The sequence below is a fragment of the Dermacentor silvarum genome, chromosome 4 (assembly GCF_013339745.2).
Source record: "Dermacentor silvarum isolate Dsil-2018 chromosome 4, BIME_Dsil_1.4, whole genome shotgun sequence".
NCBI classification, from domain to species: domain Eukaryota; kingdom Metazoa; phylum Arthropoda; class Arachnida; order Ixodida; family Ixodidae; genus Dermacentor; species Dermacentor silvarum.
In genome coordinates, this window is record NC_051157.2 from 197,718,758 (window position 1) to 197,728,864 (window position 10,107).

Sequence of the window (10,107 nt, forward strand, 5' to 3'; positions counted from 1 at the left end):
TTCAAAGTTTTCACGAGTTCAATTCTAGAGAATGACCAGCTTTCAAAGTGGAGTGGTGCCGGAGGACTCCACTTAGTACAATATGCAGAAGGCAAACACGAAAAGCCCACTGTGGCAGAATAACTTCATGAATATCCTTGGTGTGAAAAATGTGAACGTTGCTTGCTTAGGAACAAATTGGTGGAAAAAAGACTTCATACTGTTGGTGAAAAAACTTAATGGTAGACTACTGGCAACTAAAATTAGTTCTCTCAACAATCATAATCAAAATGTGCAGCACTTTATTGCACTTTTCCTTGCAGGAGTTGCCCCAAATACGGTTATGCGGCCAGAATTGAGTATGGTATATCTGAATTTGTTTACGAGCTCATATGCTACTGAAGTGCACTTCTCGCATCGTGATGGCCATTCTTATACCTCTCTACTTAAAACAAAATACTGCTTATAACGAGGATTTACTGCAGTTGCATGCGAACCTGGTTACACTAACACAAATAAATGCGAAGAAGAAATACGAAGAAATGCGCAGTCTTACAAGAGAAATATGCAAGTGGACTGGCTCTGCTAATCCTTTGAGGGTCACTGCCATGCATGTAGAGTGGCGGAAACAAAACGTGTGGTCACGACCATAACTATGAGGCGGCGAAAGAACATATAAATAAGCATACCTTTTAAGAATGAAGTGTCCCCAAGCATCACATTACAGATTCTGTAACCTTCTGCGGCTTCTACAAAAATCCTGATTGTGCTGTTGCCCCTTGGCTTCTTCCAAAACTGATCTTTCTCTTTACTCTATGGTGCCCATCACTGCAGTAGTTTGGGAGTATTCACCTAGTTTAATGTTTTGTGAGTGTCATTACATTTAAAAAATCTGATTATGCTAGTTTGCCCTGCATGCTACAATAAACATGGTGTAAAACAGCGGACACTAAGAAACCGTTGTCACTTTGTGACCTAAAAATTATTTACCCATTTTTTTTCTCGAAAGGTCACTCTGAAGAACAATCCAGAATAAAAATATAACGCTTAAATTGGGGGACGTATTTCCAGAAAATATATGATCCTCAAAGGGTTAAACATGAACACCTCCAAAGCTCATTCAATCTTTGATAAATCTAAACCCATAGTACTTGAGCACTGGTTTATAATAATGCTGAAAACAGGCAAGTGCGTCTTTGAAGTAAGAAAGCAGGAGACATTTCCAACAATTTCAGAGTGGGAGCTGTGGACATGCCTCATGTTCTGTAAGAAGCTTTATATAGTAGCTGCCAAGGGCCTATAGAGTACTGATCATTTTATGGGAACGTGAGGAAAAGTCAAATAAATACCTTTGTTTTTTCCACATCCTAGAACACAATGTGATAAATTGGGTCTTAATAGGTTGAGTGCCTAGAATGAGTGGACATTGCTAAACATAGCAATGTTGACAACGAAGTCGGCAACTGTTCCTAGTGTTGCTTTGATCGAAACAACCAAACAATTATGCCCCGTAACTTAAGCTCCCTCTGTTGAAAGGCTACTGTCTGCCACCACATGGACCTCCTTCTAGACAGGAGCGACTTTAATTCAATGTGGTCTGTTGAAATAGGTGAAACCACTATGTTTTGCGTTACAGAATTTGGAGGGCCAATTTGATTGCTGAAATTTGGCAGCAGCAGATTGCCGTCCCTCGAGTTGAGCAGTAACTGCCCTTGAGCATAGCTTCTCCACAATTCGTATATTATAACAACACTTTCAGGCTACTTAAGCACACCCGCTATACCACCAGATTGGTAGCATGCTTCACAGATTGGTACTACAGATTGGTAGTTGCTTCATTGCAACTATTCATTGCAATGACAGTCAAGTAGTGCAACTAATGTGCAAATACATCTAACTGTCAGTTGGAGCCACCAATCACTTCTGGCAGTTAAGGCTGCTTTTAAAATTTATCAATTTAGTATGGAGGCATTAGAGACTTGAGATCAAATGAACATTCATTCGAAATAGTAAGCTATTGTAGCACGTAGTTGCAGACACAGGCTACTTGAAAGTCATTTGTTGTGCTATAGCAAGCTGGTAATTCCAAGTACAAAATGTGAATGCAAAAATGCTATGGGAAAAAGGATGTACGGTACTTGCCTATAACAGCGTTGACCCTGATAAGGCCAAGAGCCTCTTTTTGCCTATTGGTGGTGTTGTTTCCGAGAAGTGAGTGGCCCATGAGGTTCTTCTCTGTGGCCACATGGTGAATCAAGGCCCTTGCAAACTTGCCTGGTCCACCATGGCAAGCTGTGCCAGGATCATCTGAATGAGCACTTCTCCAACCTATGTGAAACGGAACGTTTAGGTAAATATTAGTGATGTAGTTTAAGGATTTTAAGCACATTTACACAACAACCACACTCCGAATAAATCACTGAAATACTGCCTGCTCTAGACCTAAATTGTCAACTAATGTCACTAATAAAAACAACTAAAACTAATGTCATAGCTTGTTATGCTGCTAGGATGCCATGTGCTTCAGAAAAACAGGGATTCACCCAGTACAAAATAAAATAGTAAGTAAACCAAAGCATCGAAAACTTTAATGCAAGTAGCATTTTTAGGATACTTCACATACTTTCGGGTGTCTGTCTCTAACTATTTTCCAGCCAATTTGTGTCACTTGGTGGTCAATGGCCTAATAGGTAGGGCTGCTATGTTGAGGGAACTGGGTTAATAACCATCTGATGGACCTGCTTGGATCTCTGGGTATTTGACTGAGAGTATGTGCCACTCTTCAATGAACCTCTTTCACGCCATCTTGGGCGACTGCTGCTTGTGTTGGCAAGCAGCAGTAGCAGCTCAAACAGGAAGATAACTGTTGACAATAATGCGATTACCACTACACATCAGATTCGCTTGCTGTGTCCCAGACCTACTCAGCTGAATGTGTACATAAGACACAAAGGCAGGGTGTGCCAACTGCCCACCTCATCAAATAAATGAATCAACTCGCAAATCAAAGGCTATGCAAAATCGCAAAGGAGACAATGCTACCATTTTTACTAAATCTTAAGAATACCTCCCGGCAATACATTCTCCTGGCAACAGTGCATTTGATCATGGTGACGCTAGACGATGAATGGCCAAAGAATTCACCTTTCGCATTCCGGCAGTGGCGTCTCCAGGCTCATTTTGATTCTGAAAACTGATGTCAGTATTAAAATATGACGCCACGATAACTCAAAAGCAACAATCAAAACATCTACAAGGACGATTAGGCCGACATAAATGGATGGATATAAATGACTGATTGAAAACATTAAAGCATGGCTGCTCTTGCCACTGGCAGTGTGAGGTGGGCAAATAATTTATTTTTAATTTCTCTCCTAAATTTTAAAATTATTTTTGCTCATCTAGAGAACTGTTGCGGCCACATCTTAAAGGTAGCTTGTTCATATAAAACCAGTGTTGCATTTTTAGGAGCGAAGCTCCTTATAGCGGCACCCGTTCCGTCCCCGTCGTAGTAGTAGTAGTGTGTAACCAGTCTGAGAAAAATGAGAAAAAAAATTCTGAAGTTGTGTCCGTAGCGCGCAATCAAACCAGGGACCCCTCGCTTCCGAGCGCGCGGCGTTAGCCCACTACGCCACGAAGCGCACATAGACACTCGCACCACGATGGCAATAAATACCCAACATTGACGAAAGGCCGCGTTTCTAGCGCGTTTCTAACGCGTTTGTGCTAGCGCGTTACGGCACGTGTAAGAAGCTGGTGTAAGACGCTGTGGCCTCTCCGCCTTACCTTCAACGCGTTTCGAACGCGCTGCCCAAGGCGGTGGCAAGTCAAGTTCAAGTCGAGGAGCGTTTATGAATACGGGGGGTATAGTCTCTCAGCAGTCATGTGATGGCGTCGGCAAACGCGGTGCACGTTCCGGTGCACGCGGTGTACGTTCTGGCTGCGTAAGACGCTGTGGCCGCTCCCCCTTACTAGAGAGTACTGCACGTTTCTAACGCGTTTGTGCTAGCGTCCCCTTAAGCGGGAGATCCGATGATTCCCTCCGGAGCTTCGCCCACTCATCATCATTCACCCCGTGGATATGCTGTGATTTTTTTACTCTCCGTCTAACTGCTGCTACTGCAGTATTCCACAGAACTGCTCCACCAACAAACCATTGTTCCAAGCTTATGGCAAAGCGTCATTTAGATCACAAGGATACGCTCCCCTTTAACTCTCTCTCCTCTTTAGTGTGCGACTTCAAAGCAAAAATAACTTACTGACATAGCTGTCTACTTCTATCTCATAAAAAAAAGCCTTGCTAATTTTTTGACATTTGTCGATAACGCCTATATGCCACTGGAAGCACAGTGGGACGACACGGCAAATATATGCCCAAGCATCTTGTTCCTTTACTGATTTTCGAACTTAGTTAAATCAATCAGTTACTGAAGGGCCAAAGGCTGAAACTTCACACGATGACATTATTTAGAATGTTTCATCCCACTACAGCAGAACATAGAATCCCACAGAATCTGCCTTTTCCGTGAATATAGAGCGCCTACGCGAAGGCGTTAGCGCTAAGTACTCGATGGCGTCGAAGGGAGATAATGGTTAAAAAAAAAACTTCACCGCGCGCGTACAGGCGGAAAACAAACCACACATAATCTGATGATTTCACAGCATTCGCTGGCATCAGCACTTTTTTTATCTCACCTATCACATAGAATCACATATACGCCCTTGCAATTCTTTATTATTATCGCGCCACAGCGCGTGTCTACCGCACGGCGTGTCAGCGGACTCTGGGCACTCGATCCTGAAGCGAACAGCGCAGCAGAATACATTAGAACGGCAAAACGCCCCGCGCATATTTTCGCCGATCCCGACACGCCATGTAGTAGATGCACGTCAACGGACGGCGTTGCGCGAACGAAATATACTTGATTACAGTACAGTTCGGATTATTTCACGTCGCATTGTTTCCACGAAAACGGCAAAGCACCGAGCGCTCATTAATAAGGCTAATTTCAATCGGTGCTCGAACACCGTACCAAACATCGTGGCGCGCACAACATGCCCTGTTTTAGCTGGCTCCACATAGCTGCCCACCAAAACGCCAGAGCACCGAGCGCTCATTAATAAGGCTAATTTCAGTCGGTGCTGGAACACCGTACCAAACATCGTGGCGCGCACAACATGCCGTTTTAGCTGGCTCCACATAGCTGCTTTACGTCGCCGCAAGCGCGCTGTGAAGTTAAATCAGGACAAAACTTCATGCTCAATATCACAAATCTAGTGCTGCACAACCAATTCTCGCAACGGAACGATAGTACTAGTAATGAAAACGAGCACAGAGGCGCGTGGAAGACACGCACGGGCTCTGTACGCACTTTTTCTGATAGCGTCGCAATGAACGAGCAAGTGGAATTCGAAACACTCACTCACCTTCGATGTGGCTGTGTCGGAGGCGATCATGGTGATCTTCGAGGCACCGTGTAGCCCATAAAGACCGAGCAATAAGTTGTAATATACCAAAGATGTCACAGCGAGGCAAAGGGCACAGAAAACAAACGCAGCGAACTCATCACGCAACCCGCACACATACGCCGCACGCACAAAGTTCCGGAATGCGCCGAAGAGTCAAGAGCGCAAGCGCGCATTCAAACAAAAACGCGCATACAAATCCACGCTTTCATAGACATGAATTGCAATATGTATTAACAAATATTGTAATATAATGGTATTTCTTAACAATTTCTGTGGTTTTCAAGAGTATGAAAGTTTTCTGCTTAGGTTCCTTGAGGAACTATTTTCTTTATCGCGGTAACGCAGTGCGCCGGCCGGTCACGTACGGAGCGCGCGGGAAATAGTGCAAAATTCAAACGGCGCAAATGTCGCGCCCTGTGTGCGCGCACAGTTTGAAGCGTTTGTATTCAAAAGAACTATTTATTTTAATACATGAAGCAACCGGCGCGAAATGAACTACGGATCAGCAACGTACACAATTGTCGGTTTTCGTGCTTGTTAGTTTGGCATTATGACAAACGGTAGACAGCATGCCGTCCCATTTATTAAACATTTGTACCTGTGCTTCTGCGCTACGATTTGTCAACGGCAAAGTATAACAGCGTAGATTGTGCGTGGTGGCCAAGCAGTTTCCCAGCACACTGGCCACCACCCAGTCTCTACGTGTTACAGAATAGACCTAGGCTTTCATGTAAAATATGGACACCACGTCGCAGAGATCACCCAAACTTGTTTCATTCTATTGTTCGCTAAGGGCTAACCTAAACGAAACGCACTCTTTAAAAAACATATTTATTTATTATGCTTACATACTACTTTTCCCACCATCTTGCCCATATTGAACATGGAGGCAATTCCGTTTTCTGACACAGACAGGGCACTGGCCACTTACAATAGAAGCCGATGGGAATCCAGGAGGTGCCCAATCATCGGTCATTGCTCGCTGCTTGTTGGGACATTTGTCTTGTGCTCCAATTTTGTGTCTGTATATATATATATATATATATATATATATATATATATATACAGGGTGGTCATTTTTAAGTCTTACGGAAGTTTTAGAAATCGCCTGTGGCAGGTAGCATTATTCTTATCATTGAGCTGGGTTGATCGATAAGGCGGACATTTGTAGCACGAGCAATCGAAACATAGATTCAACTAATTAACAAGAAATCACTAATTACCTTCTTATTTTATTACTTTACGACACATATTGCGATTTACGAATTTGAGCCGGTGAGCTTGTCAGGCGTATCCACTTGGATTGAATTTCCAGAATGACACCAGTTTGGAGATATGCGCCATGAAACTCGCCGTAAAAATGCACTGTTGTTACACTTACTTTGTTACCAAAATGCTCTTTTATACATTGAAGCACAAAAGTAACTAAAACGCCCAGGTATTTCGTCCCACACTTTGAGCAATAATATCTCGAAACTGGTGTTATCCTGGAAATTCATTTTAGGCGGATGCGTCGTGCAAACTCACCGGCTACAATTCATATATTGCAATATGTGTCGTAAAATAATTAACTAAGAAGTTCATTAGTCACTTTTTTGTTAACTATTAGAATATTAGTTTCAATTTCTTGTGTTACTAATGTCCGTTTCTTCGAACAACCAAGCTAAGCGATAAGAATTATGCTACCTGCTACAAGCTATTTTTAAAAATTTTCGTAATGCCTATAATTTTGAACACCCAGTATATACAGGGTGTCCCAACTTTCTTGCACCGACACTTAAATATATGCAAATGTCACGTAGCTAGACAGAACCAAAGTAATGTTGTTTGCCGTCGCTTACAGATACTCAATTTTTGCATTGGATAAATTATTAGATAATCATTATAATTAATCATTATTAATCAATTAATAATAAATAATTAGCTTCTCAGATATTATATTTACATGAAAAGTGTCAATCAGAAAATTATGGAGCAACAGGAAAGACTCCCGATACAGCTTTCTGTTGCCCAATACGTGGTACATAAAAGTGTTTTTCCGAGCGTGAAAGAAGTCCGCGGATGCACGCATAGTGCCTCGAGCGGCTAGTTGTGCGGCAATTTTGCGTGTATTCGCGGGCTTCTTTCACGCTCGGAAAAAAAGAAAAGGAAAAAAAAACACTTTTATGTTGCACGTATTGACCAATAGAAAGCTGTATCGGGAGTTTCTAGTGGCAGGAGCGTCGAGTGCCATTTGTTCTTTGGACAGTACTTCCGGTTCACCTCCTGAGATGATCAGGAGGTGAAAATAAATCGAAAAAAATAGGACAGTACAAAATTCACGACTTTCATTATAGATATGATATCGGAGCATAGGTTTAGCTATAAGTTGAGTTACTGAAATGTTTGGAATAATTAGAATTAATTAGCTGAGACGACCGGGGACGCAATCCAAGTAAATCAGAAAAATAGGGAAAAAATGGTTCAATTCACAATTCATGACTTTCATTATAGATATGATATCAAAGCATCAGTTTTGTTGCAAGCTGACTTGCTGAAGTGTCTGGGATAATTATAACTAATTAGCTGGGACCAGATTAAAAATAAATAAGGAAAAAAAAGTAGTACAGTGCAAAATCCATCGGTTTCTTTATAGACATGATATCAAAGCATAACCTTAGTTCAAGTTGAGTTGCTGAAGTGTCTGGAATAATTATGATTGATCAGAAATCACTTATTACTGCTTACCAAAGCACAGAACACCAACGCCGGGATGCGGGCCAAAAAGAAACACCTAAGTCAAAGTTTAAGGTTGCCTACTATTTTAAGCATGAAATGCTTTTAGCTCCCGTTGTCGGCGATCTTCAAGTGACCTTGAGCCAAAAGCCAAAGCTGTTATCCGGGCACTCAAACGAGAACATGCCGGCAAGTTGAAAATGAAATTTAGTCACCCGTAGGCACGAGTACAACTGTGGTATGGACGTGGAGTGCAATATAGCGTACTGTACATGCTATACATTGTTCTTAATATAAACAAAACATGAGCAAACAAAATAGTAAATGGTGTCTGCTTGACACTGGCTTTGCCACACATCAAAAACCACTATGACAAGTTGCGAGAACGAAACGAGATCATACGAGCGACAAGTCAAACTTGAAAAACGGCGGTCTCTGGCACCAACCCTTTACTACACATGCTAGTTACTCTCCAAACAAATTTAAAAAAATATTGCTTGCGAGTTCTTCCCAATGTTTCTCGACAATATCACTCAAGCTGTAACTTCTATTACGCTGAAGTTTTATTTGTCATATCCAATAGTGACGTTCAAAAGGCAGATAGATACAGGGGCAGATAAAGTGGGCCGATCCTGGAGGCAGTGCAGAAAGGGTCCAAGCTCAATGGCACATACCCCCTGTGGGCACGGGGACCTGTAACGCTTCCTTGAACTGCCCTTGTCATACGTGGGACCCAAAGAGACAAAATCAACAGCCCTTCCTCTGTAGAGAAAATGGAGTACTCACTATTGATATGTTGTTGGCATATTGTTGAGGAATTGTTGACACAATATCCTTTCAATAATGGCTCAATAGTTATTGAACTTACACAACAATACCTCAACAAGTTTCACAACAGTAAAGTCATTGACTAATTGTTGTTGACATATTGTTGAATAATGTTGAGTATTATTGAGAAGTGTTGAGCAATATTGACATTAAATATATATCTGAAAGCAAAGCTTGTCGCCGTAAGCATCTTACGTAAGCAAAGGCATATCTTACGTAAGCAAAGCTTGTCGTCCGAGTCTAGTAAGCGAAGCTTGTCGTTCGATTCTAGCATGCTGATTCTAGCGTGACGGCTTCCAAAGCCCAGGCGAAACGTCAGCGAAGAGCCGCCGACCCTGAATTTAGGGCAAACGAAGCGGAACGCCTGCGGCAGCGTCGTCTTGCCACAAGCTCCCCCAGCTACGACTTGAGTGATAGGCCTTTGGTTGTAGTTATGTGACACTCCATATATTTAGTGGTAATTAAGTGAACAATAGAACAATATATATGTGTAAAACACATACACGTCTACATGTGTGTGTTTCAGATATATATTCAATGTTAATATTGCTCAACAATTCTCAATAGTACTCAACATTATTCAACAATATGTCAACAATATGTCAACAACAATTAGTCAATGACTTTACTGTTGTGAAGCGCTCAACAACTTTATTGTTGAGGTATTGTTGTGTACGTTCAACAACTATTGAGACATTATTGAAAGGACATTGTGTCAACAATTCCTCAACAATATGCGAACAACATTTCAATAGTCATTTTTATAAGGGTAGGGCTTAAACTCTAACATACATGTCTCCGATCTCGGCCTCCTACCACTGAAATCAAACTTTTTTCAGTACGCTGACGACACTGCGATAGCGCTACAAATGAGTGCTTATAACTCGGACTGTCAAATCTTCCAAAGGGACGTATCAGTAATCGTAGACTGGTTCGCACACAATTCAATTTTCATAAATCATCAAAAAACTGAACTTATCTGCTTCAGGCATCCACATAAGGCGCTTTCATTTAACATGACTGTATATTTGCACGCCCCACATTGCAACGCATGTATATGTCAACCATTACAGTTCGAGCGTGTGGTTAAGTATTTAGGAATTTTATTTGATCTGC

At 41.9% G+C, this 10,107-nt stretch overlaps 1 long non-coding RNA gene across 1 annotated transcript; it reads right to left on the reverse strand.

The window, feature by feature from the left end:
* Nucleotides 1–2,167: 2,167 nt before the first annotated feature.
* LOC125944900 (uncharacterized) lies at nt 2,168–5,529 on the reverse strand. The gene is made up of 3 exons (XR_007466590.1): nt 5,407–5,529; nt 3,124–3,165; nt 2,168–2,307 (listed from the first exon to the last, which is right to left on the reverse strand). It is a non-coding gene; the product is annotated as an uncharacterized LOC125944900 (long non-coding RNA).
* Between the last annotated feature and the right edge of the window lie 4,578 nt (nt 5,530–10,107).